This window comes from Siphateles boraxobius, unplaced genomic scaffold (genome assembly GCF_051911475.1).
Source record: "Siphateles boraxobius isolate OS27281-9 unplaced genomic scaffold, OSU_SipBor_1 16, whole genome shotgun sequence".
NCBI classification, from domain to species: domain Eukaryota; kingdom Metazoa; phylum Chordata; class Actinopteri; order Cypriniformes; family Leuciscidae; genus Siphateles; species Siphateles boraxobius.
The window spans coordinates 2,541,886-2,551,550 of NW_027508766.1; the positions used below are offsets into that span (position 1 = coordinate 2,541,886).

Here is a 9,665-nt window from a genome sequence, read left to right on the forward strand (position 1 = left end):
TCATAGTGTGCGGCAGCAATGGCGGCAACATAGACCTTCAGGGTGGAGGGAGACAGCCTTCGCTCCAACCCCTGTTGAAGGAAGGAAAGTACAACGCTGATCGAGCATCTCCGGGGGTCTTCTCAGTGAGAAGAGCACCAGCTGACGAAGAGGTTCCACTTCGACGCATAGACCTGTCTCGTGGACGACGCCCTAGCGGAAGGTGGTAGGGTACTCAAACCTGCCTCGTCCCATCCAGGAGCCACACGTGGAGGTTCCAGAGATCGGGACGAGGGTGCCATAGGGTGCCCCGTCCCTGAGAAAGAAGGTTCTTCCTCAGAGGGATCGGCCAGGGAGGTGCTGTCGCGAGGAGTACTAGTTCGGGGAACCAGGTCCGGTTGGGCCAGTAAGGGGCAACCAGAATGACCTGCTCCTCGTCCTCCCTGACTAGGGCTGGGTACCGAGTTCTGTACTTTTTAGGTACCGACCGAATTGCCTCGATACTACCGAGTATCGAAACATGTCTTGTTTTTCGGTACCAAGTTTCGGTACCTAAGTGGTAAATCTCGTCAACGTCAGTGAAACAAGAAACATGCAGCATGATTGGTTGTGGCAGAAAAACACTAGTTTACGCGGCTGCCCAGAGATGTGCCTCGTCGCACGTGAGGCTGTAGTGTCTGTGTGTGTGTGTCTGTGTGTGTAAGCGTCCAACCCAGATAGATAGAAAATATGTGGAAATGATCAAAAGTGTACCTATGTACCCGACTCGATGCCATAAGCACACGATGCAATATTTTCGACAAGATAATTGCTGCCAAGACCGGTAACACGGTAAATCTGATAAGGCACTTAAAAGCGCACAGAATACACTCGAGAGTAGAAAGTTTATCCGCCTTCGACTACAAGAACTGGAGCGCGTCACATATAAACCAAAACTCAGCGTATAGGATACCTGCCTCACAGACATGAGAAATAGTTCTATATATGTTCAAAATATGTCTACTTTTAAACGAAACAATTAGAAATAAATAGTTTGATTACCTAATCCATATAGGCGCGCGCGTTCACTACTGCAGGGATGACGAGTCAGCATCGCAAATTCGCAATAATCATCTTTGCAGCCAACACGTTTAGTAAACACTTGTTCATTAATAAATAATTAAAATATCTCCTTGCTATCTTTTCCCGACACATCCATAATCATTAGGCTACTTTTGCCAGTGCTTTGCGCAAGCTTCATGTGTGCTGAGCGCGAGGCATATATCCCGCACCCCAGTAGCCTATATTTAATTCAATTCACATTTATTTGTATAGCATTTTTTACAATACATATCGTTTCAAAGGAGCTTTACAGAAAATGCATGTGTCTAAATTACAATTTAGAGTGATCTGTTATCAGGGGTGACTGTGTGTAATGCATTTCAATTAATTTTCATTCAGTTTCATTGTTAAACAATGCATTAAGTTAAGGCAGAAATAATTGAAGTAAAGAATACATGTTGTTAAATGATTAGGAAACATAGAAAACTTTAGCATTGGTGCTTTTTACAAACTCAAAATATGAGTGTAAAAAAGTCAACAAACTGAAAAAATAAAAGTTTTTCTTTTTAGGTAATGTTATATTGATAAAATTGGTATCGGAAAAAGTATCGTTCAGGAACCGGTATCGAAGTCAAGGTATCGGTACCGGTATCGAAAAAATTTTTACGATACCCAGCCCTATCCCTGACCTTGCGCAAGATCTGCGCAAGAAGGCTCACTGGGGAAAACTCATTGCCCCGTGCGTTTATAATTTTTCGTCTACGCTTGTGGCGAGATCCTATAGCGTCACGGGACTGGCTGCCGCCTCACTGCATACCATGGTCATTCTGCTGGTCCACCTGACCCAGATGCTCATGGACCTGCACAAGGGCGGGACTGACCCAGGGCTCTTCACTGAGCTGCGCACCGCCACTCACCTTGCTCTCCGAGACGACGAAAGTGGCCGTACTCTCCCCGGGGTCAGGTGATGCTCAGCATTCTATGGCTGAACCTGTCTGATGTGCTGGATGTCGCGCGGACCCGTCTGTCCGACATTCCCATATCCCAGGTCGGCCTCTTCGGCGGTGCCCAACAGCTCTCAGCCGCCCATGAACAGACTGTCGTTGATTCTGTCCCAACGGTCCTGCCGTCCGCTCCCGCGGCTCCCAACCCGCCCGTTCACCTGGGCGGGTGTTATAAAATTTTTATAAATGGTAGAGATCTTGGGTCATCACTTTATGCAGATTATGTGGCTATATGGGAAAGACGGGAAACCATATAGGGGAAACCAACACATGTGACTAATAGCATACAGAGTGCTATATCAAAAGTTGAAAGATGGTCATATGATTGGGGATTTAAGATGTCAGTCGCAAAGTCATGCTTTATGTTATTTACCAGAAAGAGAAGGATTAATAACGTACAGCTTAAATTGTATGGACAAAATATGGAAAGAGTGAAAGAGTTCAAGTATCTAGGATTGTGGTTTGATGAGAAATGTGTATGGAGGAATCATGTTAAACAGGTTGAAACAAATTGTAAAAAGGTACTGAATCGCATGAAGTCAGTTTCTGGTTGTCAATGGGGAGCAGATAAACAATCATTACTAAATATTTAAAGGGCCTTAATACGATCGTGTATTGATTATGAGTGTATGGTATATGGAGCAGCAGCCAAGAGTATTTTAGAAAAAATAGACAGAATACAGTTCAGAGCTCTAAGACTCAGTATAGGTGCAGTGAAAACAACCCTAATGAACTGCTGGTAGAAGCTGATGAATTGCCATTATATTTAAGACGTTCTAAGTTGTCTTTAGCATATTGGGTCAAGTTAAAAGGATCTGGAGAGGAAAAATCTGCAACAAAGGTTCTGTGTGACTGTTGGGAATATACACAACAACTGAAAGGTAAAGGATATTTAATCCAAATTAATAATTTGGAATATTAATGCAGTAGCAGAAGACGGATCAAAAGATCCAGGGACTGAACATGTAGGATCAGGAGCATACATACCTGAGTTTGATGTAGTTATATGTAAAATAATTAATGATAAATTATCTGTATATACACCAGAAATGGTTGCTATTATTTTAGGGTTACAGTTGATAGAAGAGGTGAGGCCTGAGAGAGCTGTCATTTGTTCAGACTCCACTGCCGCTCTGTATAGTTTGAATTCCAAAAAGACAGTAAGAGATGTTTTATTGATTGAAATATGTACAATAATGCTGAGAATACAAAGAGCTGGAGTTGATGTGCAATTTGTTTGGGTCCCTGCTCATGCTGGTGCGGAGGGGAATGAGAAAGCAGATGTGATTGCAAAGACAGCATTGAAATTAAATGATGAAGAAATGATGAAAGTTCCCTTTGGAAAAGGAGAGGCCAAATCATTAATTAGAAAAGCAGTGAGTGAAGTATAGCAGAAGAAGTGGGACACAGACACTAAAGGGAGACACTATTACAGCATACAGAAATCAATTAAGGTGAAGGATTTCAAAGGGAAATGTAGGAGACATGAAGTGGTTTTTTTTAGATTAAGGTTTGGACATACTGGGTTAAAATCAACGCTGTATTTAATGGCAAAATGTGTGTCTGATAAATGTGAGTTTTTTTAATGTTCCTGAAAATGTCGAGCATGTCATCATGAAGTGTAGTAAATATGATTCTGACAGGAACATCTTACGTGATAAGATAAATAAATTAGGACGGGGATGGAATTTAGAAGGGATTTTAGGGATGAGTGAGGAAACAAGGGAGTGCTGCAAAGCTCTCTTTAATTTGTCTCAAATCTACAGGATTAGAACATAACATATAGGTTAACTTTTTTTTTTTTTTTTTCACTGAATATGTAACCTGAAGTACTAAAACCTTGATATTACACACTCTGGCGGTATGCACCTGAACAAGTTGGTTGCGTCCCGCCATAAAACCCAGAAGAAGTAGAAGATGAAGACTGAACCGTTCATCTTTCCTCTTCAGTTCCAGATAGTTTTTACTTCTTTTTCTTTACTGTGGTATTGTGGTTGTGGTATAATTGATTTGACTTATTTTTCCATCAAATGTTTATTTGATAAATTGAGTTCCATGTGTGGCCTCCCCGTTATTATGTTGCATCACCTTGAGCCAGGTGGACATAACAATATGTTTTATAACAATGATAGGTTTTATAATAATAAGTCCAGTGCTAAAATCACAGTTGAAGTAACAAAGTCTGCGAGTATGGCCAGCTTGAAGTCCAGTCCAATTCTTTTTCTGTACTAAAATGGTAAACATGTCAATGTCACAGGCACAGCCTATTCAAAGTTTGTCAAATGCTCATCAAGCTAACATACACTTAATTGCTTTAATGGTTTGACTTGGCTCGAGTTCATGGTTGGGGAGAAAAGCAGGCCATGGCACTGAAGCTGGAGACGGATCAGTGGTAATTTGCACTTAAAAGCTTTGGCAGAGCTGATCATGTCATTTGTTTGCTCAGCAAGGACACAAATTTCAGTAATGTTCAGAAACTCCATCTCAAATAGGACTTGGTAGGACACTGAATCTTGCTAAACTTTATCCATGAAGCCCACATCATATCTTTGCAACAAGTCTGGATGCACAGCATCATTCACCTTCACGGTGCTTCCTTAAACTGACATTTTTAATTAAGGGTATAGCCTTGATGGGGACATCTATCACAGTTTCATTTTTAATAGTGGTCCCCACATTGCACTTTGGTGAATTATGAAGGATTATTCACTCTTTTTGCTTGTTCAGGGAACACAAGCCTACAGCGTACATTTACAGTAATGAAACCAAGTTTTTAAGAGGTAACTTGTTAATACATTTCAGAACTTTTCAAAAAGTCCCTGATATATGCATTCCACTGATGTATTCCCCTATACATGTCCTCTAATTTGACATGTCAATTCCATTGGAATTCCAGTGCCACATCCACAGATCAAATCAAAGAGTAGGATTTATTCCTGCTAAAGTGTTAGCTTTAGTTAAACTCTGCTCATTAACATTCCTTATGATTGCAGACAACATGACTAAGCCAAAATCCAAGAAAGGAAACAAATCAGCAGAGGATGCATGTGAAAAAGCCTTCTGTCAGTCAGACGACGCCCAGGAGGTTGCCAACTCCACGGACCCTGTTAATCTTGCTGACATTATTAAGGCTATCAAATCAATGAACGGCTCCATTAATTCTGTCAATGGCGGAACATTTTCGGTTAATGTGACCTCTGATCTCTATATCTAAATATCATAACATACCGATCTCTGTTCATTATGCTGTTACGGTTTCTTTCAATTTTGGCTGGGCAAAGCCAAGTTATAATTGGAAATGTAATACTTAGCTCCTTTTAGAGATGTGAAATTTTGCCAGCATATATCGGATTCCTTGACAGTTTATCGAGATCAACGATAAAGGAGATGTTTCCAATTCTGTGTTATGGGAAACTTTTAAACTTGTGATGAGGGGACACACAATTTCTTATGAGTCAACATCAAAGAAACTCAGACAAAAACACTTAGTGGAGATAGATTGTTGTCTTACCCAATTGGAAAAACTATAGGAATACTGCAGACTCTTTTGTTCAAAATTACATTATGTCACTTAAATATGAATACAATAAGATCACTTCAGACCAGGTGTATAAATATGTTATTAAATATTGAACAGAAACATTTAGAGACTGGGGATAAACCTGATAAATTATTAGCCTGGCAGTTAAGGGGTTCCTATGCCAGTATATCAATTCATAGTTTAGCTGACAACAAGGGTGGTAAATTATTGACGAATCCAAAGGATATCAATAATCTATGCAGAGTTGTATGAATCTAAGACGTCTGTATCATCGGAGGTGATTTTAGACTTTCCTCATTTGTCTCCCCTTTCAAAATTAAGTGAAGCTGACCAGGAAGCCTTGAATGCTGATATTACTATTCAAGAGATAACAGATGGCCAGGGAAGCCCCCTGGCCATGGTGGCTTTTGTATCAAATTTAATTAGAAATATGCAGATAAAATTGCACCCCTTGTGTTACAGATGTTTAATAATTCCTTTAGTAAGCAGAAATTTCCCTTTTCCTTCTACTCCCCAAATATTTCTTTACTTTATAAGAAAGGCAAGGACAAGACACGTATTCTTTTCCTCCAGTTGCTCTTCTCAATATTGATTTGAAAGTATTCACTAAAATTTTGGAAACTAGATTAAACAAATGCATTTCAACAATTATTCACCAAGACAAATTTGGCTTGGTCCCTAAAAGATTTTCTTTTTTTAATGTCAGACGTTTTCTAAATATAATCTATTCTAAGCTAAAATCTCACTCAAAAATGGCAATTATTGCATTAGCTGCAGAAAAAGCTTTTGATCAAGTTGAAGGGAATTACATCTTAACCACTATTAAAGAATTTAATTTGGGAGATAGGTTTTCTTTCTGGGTCAGCATGTTGTATCACCATCCCTGCACATCAGTACTAACTAATCTCGATAGATTGCCACAATTTGAGTTGCATAGGGGCACACGACAGGGGTGTCCACTTTCACCCCAGTTGTTTGCCTCCATATAACCTTTGGCAATAGCCATTAAGACATCATCCTCAGATTCCGCCCTTAAGCTTAGGTCAGGTAGAGCATATCATATTTCTTTATGCTGATGATGTTTTTTGTACCTTTTAGATCCCAAGCGCTCTGTTCCCCCTCTGTTGGCTTTATTAAACTCATTTAGCAGCTTTTCTGGTTTTTCTTTTAATTAAAGGAGTCTACCATTTAAAATGGCTTTAAACAAGATAAAATACCTCACGTAGCTGTGTCGCCAAGAATTCAAAATATTAATTTCAATTAAATTATTTAGATTTACTAGACAACCTAAAGCAGGACATAGAAAGATGGAAATCAGTCATCATATGATCAGCCACATTAAAGGGATAGTTCACCCAAAAATGAAAATTCTGTCAGTATTTACTCACCCTCATGTTGTTCCAACCCCGTAGGACCTTCGTTCATCTTCGGAACACGAATTAAGATATTTTTGATGAAATCTGAGAGCTGGATCACTCCTCCACAGGCTTCTTCAGGGATTGAAACTTGCCAGCCCCGAAAAGTTATTAAAGACATTGTTTAAATAGTCCAAGTGACTACAGTGGCTCAATCTTAAGTTTATCAAGAGACAAGAATACTTTTTGTGCGCAAAAGCAAACAAAAATAACGACTTTATTTCAACTATTCATGTGGGTGATGCTGATGCGTGTGACGTACAACAACAGGAGCCAGTTGCACCAACAGGGCTTTACTAAGCCTGGTCCTAACTGCTAAGTAGGTCTTAGTTAAGACCAGTCTTTAGAGTTGACCTAACGTCGGTTGCACCAACCAAACTTAAGCCTAGGCTTAACTACTCCTGGTTTTAGCGATGCGCGTTCCTGTGAATGGCCACGGAACTATAGCGGTTGCCTAGCAGCGTGCGTTGCTGGGGTTACGTTGTAAACTATTTTCCGGTGTTTCATCACCGCAGACTAGGCCTCAGTGGGGGGGTGAGCAGATCGCGGAAGGTGACGGCTGAGTGCCAGTGATACTCTGCGGATGGCCCGTCATGCAGTGGATTTGTGGACATTAATCATGTCTCCAACAGTGTTCTGAAACGCACCATTTGCATAAAAACGTAGCGCTTTTAACAGCTGTAATGCTGGTGTCAATGCTGCGTTGTGGTTCGACACAAACTGTAAGTCGGGTGACAGCTCTTCAACAAGTTCAACAAGTTCATATAGATTTCTCCGACAGAATCGAAACCTCTCAATCAGCTCCTCATCTTTGTAAATGTCCAATGGATTGCTTCTGTCCTTAATAACTCTCTCCCGTCTAAAAGCCCGCTCATTGTAAAGTCTGTGTATAAGTCTTTACTGCTGAGTTATCAAGTGGCTACTATAGAAACTTGCCTAGATTTTGACTTTACGCCTGCTACTGACTAGACGTAAGATTTACGCCCAATCTTAACGTGAAGAGGACTTAAGCCTGGATGGTGCAACTGTCGTAACTATTAGGTCGGACTTAGAATGCTGAGATAAGACCTACTTACCTTAAGACCAGGCGTAAGCCATGTTGGTGCAACTGGCTCCAGAAACTTACGCTATTACACCAGTGAACTGACTGGCCCACAGAGAAGGAAATGAATATTTGAAATAAAGTCGTTATTTTTTTTTTTTTTTTTTGCGCACAAAAAGTATTTTCGTCGTTTGATAAACTTCAGATTGAGCCACTGTAGTCACTTGGACTATTTTAATGATGTCTTTAATAACGTTTCGAGGCCGGCAAGTTTCAATCCCTGAAGAAGCCTATGAACTAGTAAGAAGGAGTGATCCAGCTCTCAGATTTCATCAAAAATATCTTAATTCGTGTTCCGAAGATGAACGAAGGTCTTACGGGGTTGGAACAACATGAGGGTGAGTAAATACTGACAGAATTTTCATTTTTGGGTGAACTATCCCTTTAATGCAATTAAAATGGTGATCCTTCCAAAATGTTCTATCTTTTTCTAAGGCTATGTTTACACAGAAACAATCTGAAGAGAAAACGCAAAAGTGGCGTTGCGTTATCACTTTTTATTCTGCGTTTAGACGAGCGTTATGGGGGGGAAATCTGCATGCATATGGTGATGCAAAAGTGTGTGAAATTCGATGTAGTGTGCACTCCAGGCGGCTAGGTGGCAATGTGAAGCACTGCTACACAACAACACCAAGTCTGCGCGCCTGTGTACAACCCATAGACAGTAAAAGAAAGGTACAACCTTCCTTCTACTTCTCTCCCTAGTAGCGCGAAATCAAAACATGGTGAAGCGAACAGCAAAAAAGACTCTTGTATGTTTATCAGAGCTGCTAGGGCAACTTGAAGGTCCGACGGAAATAATCTGACACGTTGGTTGTTATTTTCCTGTACTAACGCATGCCTGTGATGTAAACACGTACGCGACGAGAGCCACCGTGAGCAGATTTGCGTTTTTACCCTTTAAACGGGAACGCGACGGTGGAGCGTTTTTAAGATTTCTACTCTGGAGGGTGGTTTCACTTTTTTGCTTTTTTAAGCCCCAAAAACGCTATCGCCGTGTAAACGAAAGGCACATCTGATAAAATATTTTTACGTTTTCACTCGCGAGTGTTCTTGTGTAAACAGCGCCTAAATGTGCCTTTTTTCGACCCATTATTCTTCATGGGCCGTATTCACAAAACATCTTAAGGCTTAAAGAAGATCCTAATTGCTGATTTTGGAGAAACCCCTAATTTTAAGACTCCTACATTTTTGCTCTAAGAGTATTTCACAAAGCATTTTAATGCTACAACTAGCCCCTTAATCTGTGAAACGTAAGGAGTAGTCAAGATGACTCTTAAGTCACTAAGACAAAACCACAAACAATCCTGATGGCTGTTGCTGGCAATCCACCACAAAACAGTACACCATTGAGGCAGTAGATAGCCTTGCTAGCGATAGAACGCCAAAAAGAACTCTTTAATAAATAAACAATGTCCGATCAACCCGTGGCAGTTGTTTTCACAAGTTCCCTTTCAGTCGATAACGTCGGACGTAGTCGACGCGACTGAAATGGGATCACGCTAGGGAGCCTATCATCTTCGATTACTATTGAACGAGCCAATGGAATTTGGCGTGCGTGATTTGCATCACACACTCCGCCC

General features: G+C 40.6%; 1 protein-coding gene across 1 annotated transcript in view; it reads left to right on the plus strand.

Moving 5' to 3' along the window:
• The window catches only part of ch25hl3 (cholesterol 25-hydroxylase like 3), a 40,109-nt gene extending 30,815 nt beyond the window's left edge, over positions 1-9,294 (plus strand). The window contains exon 3 of the transcript XR_013204124.1: positions 9,284-9,294. The gene's annotated coding sequence lies outside the window, so the exon portion shown is untranslated. The remainder of the gene's footprint in view (positions 1-9,283) is intronic.
• Positions 9,295-9,665: the final 371 nt, after the last annotated feature.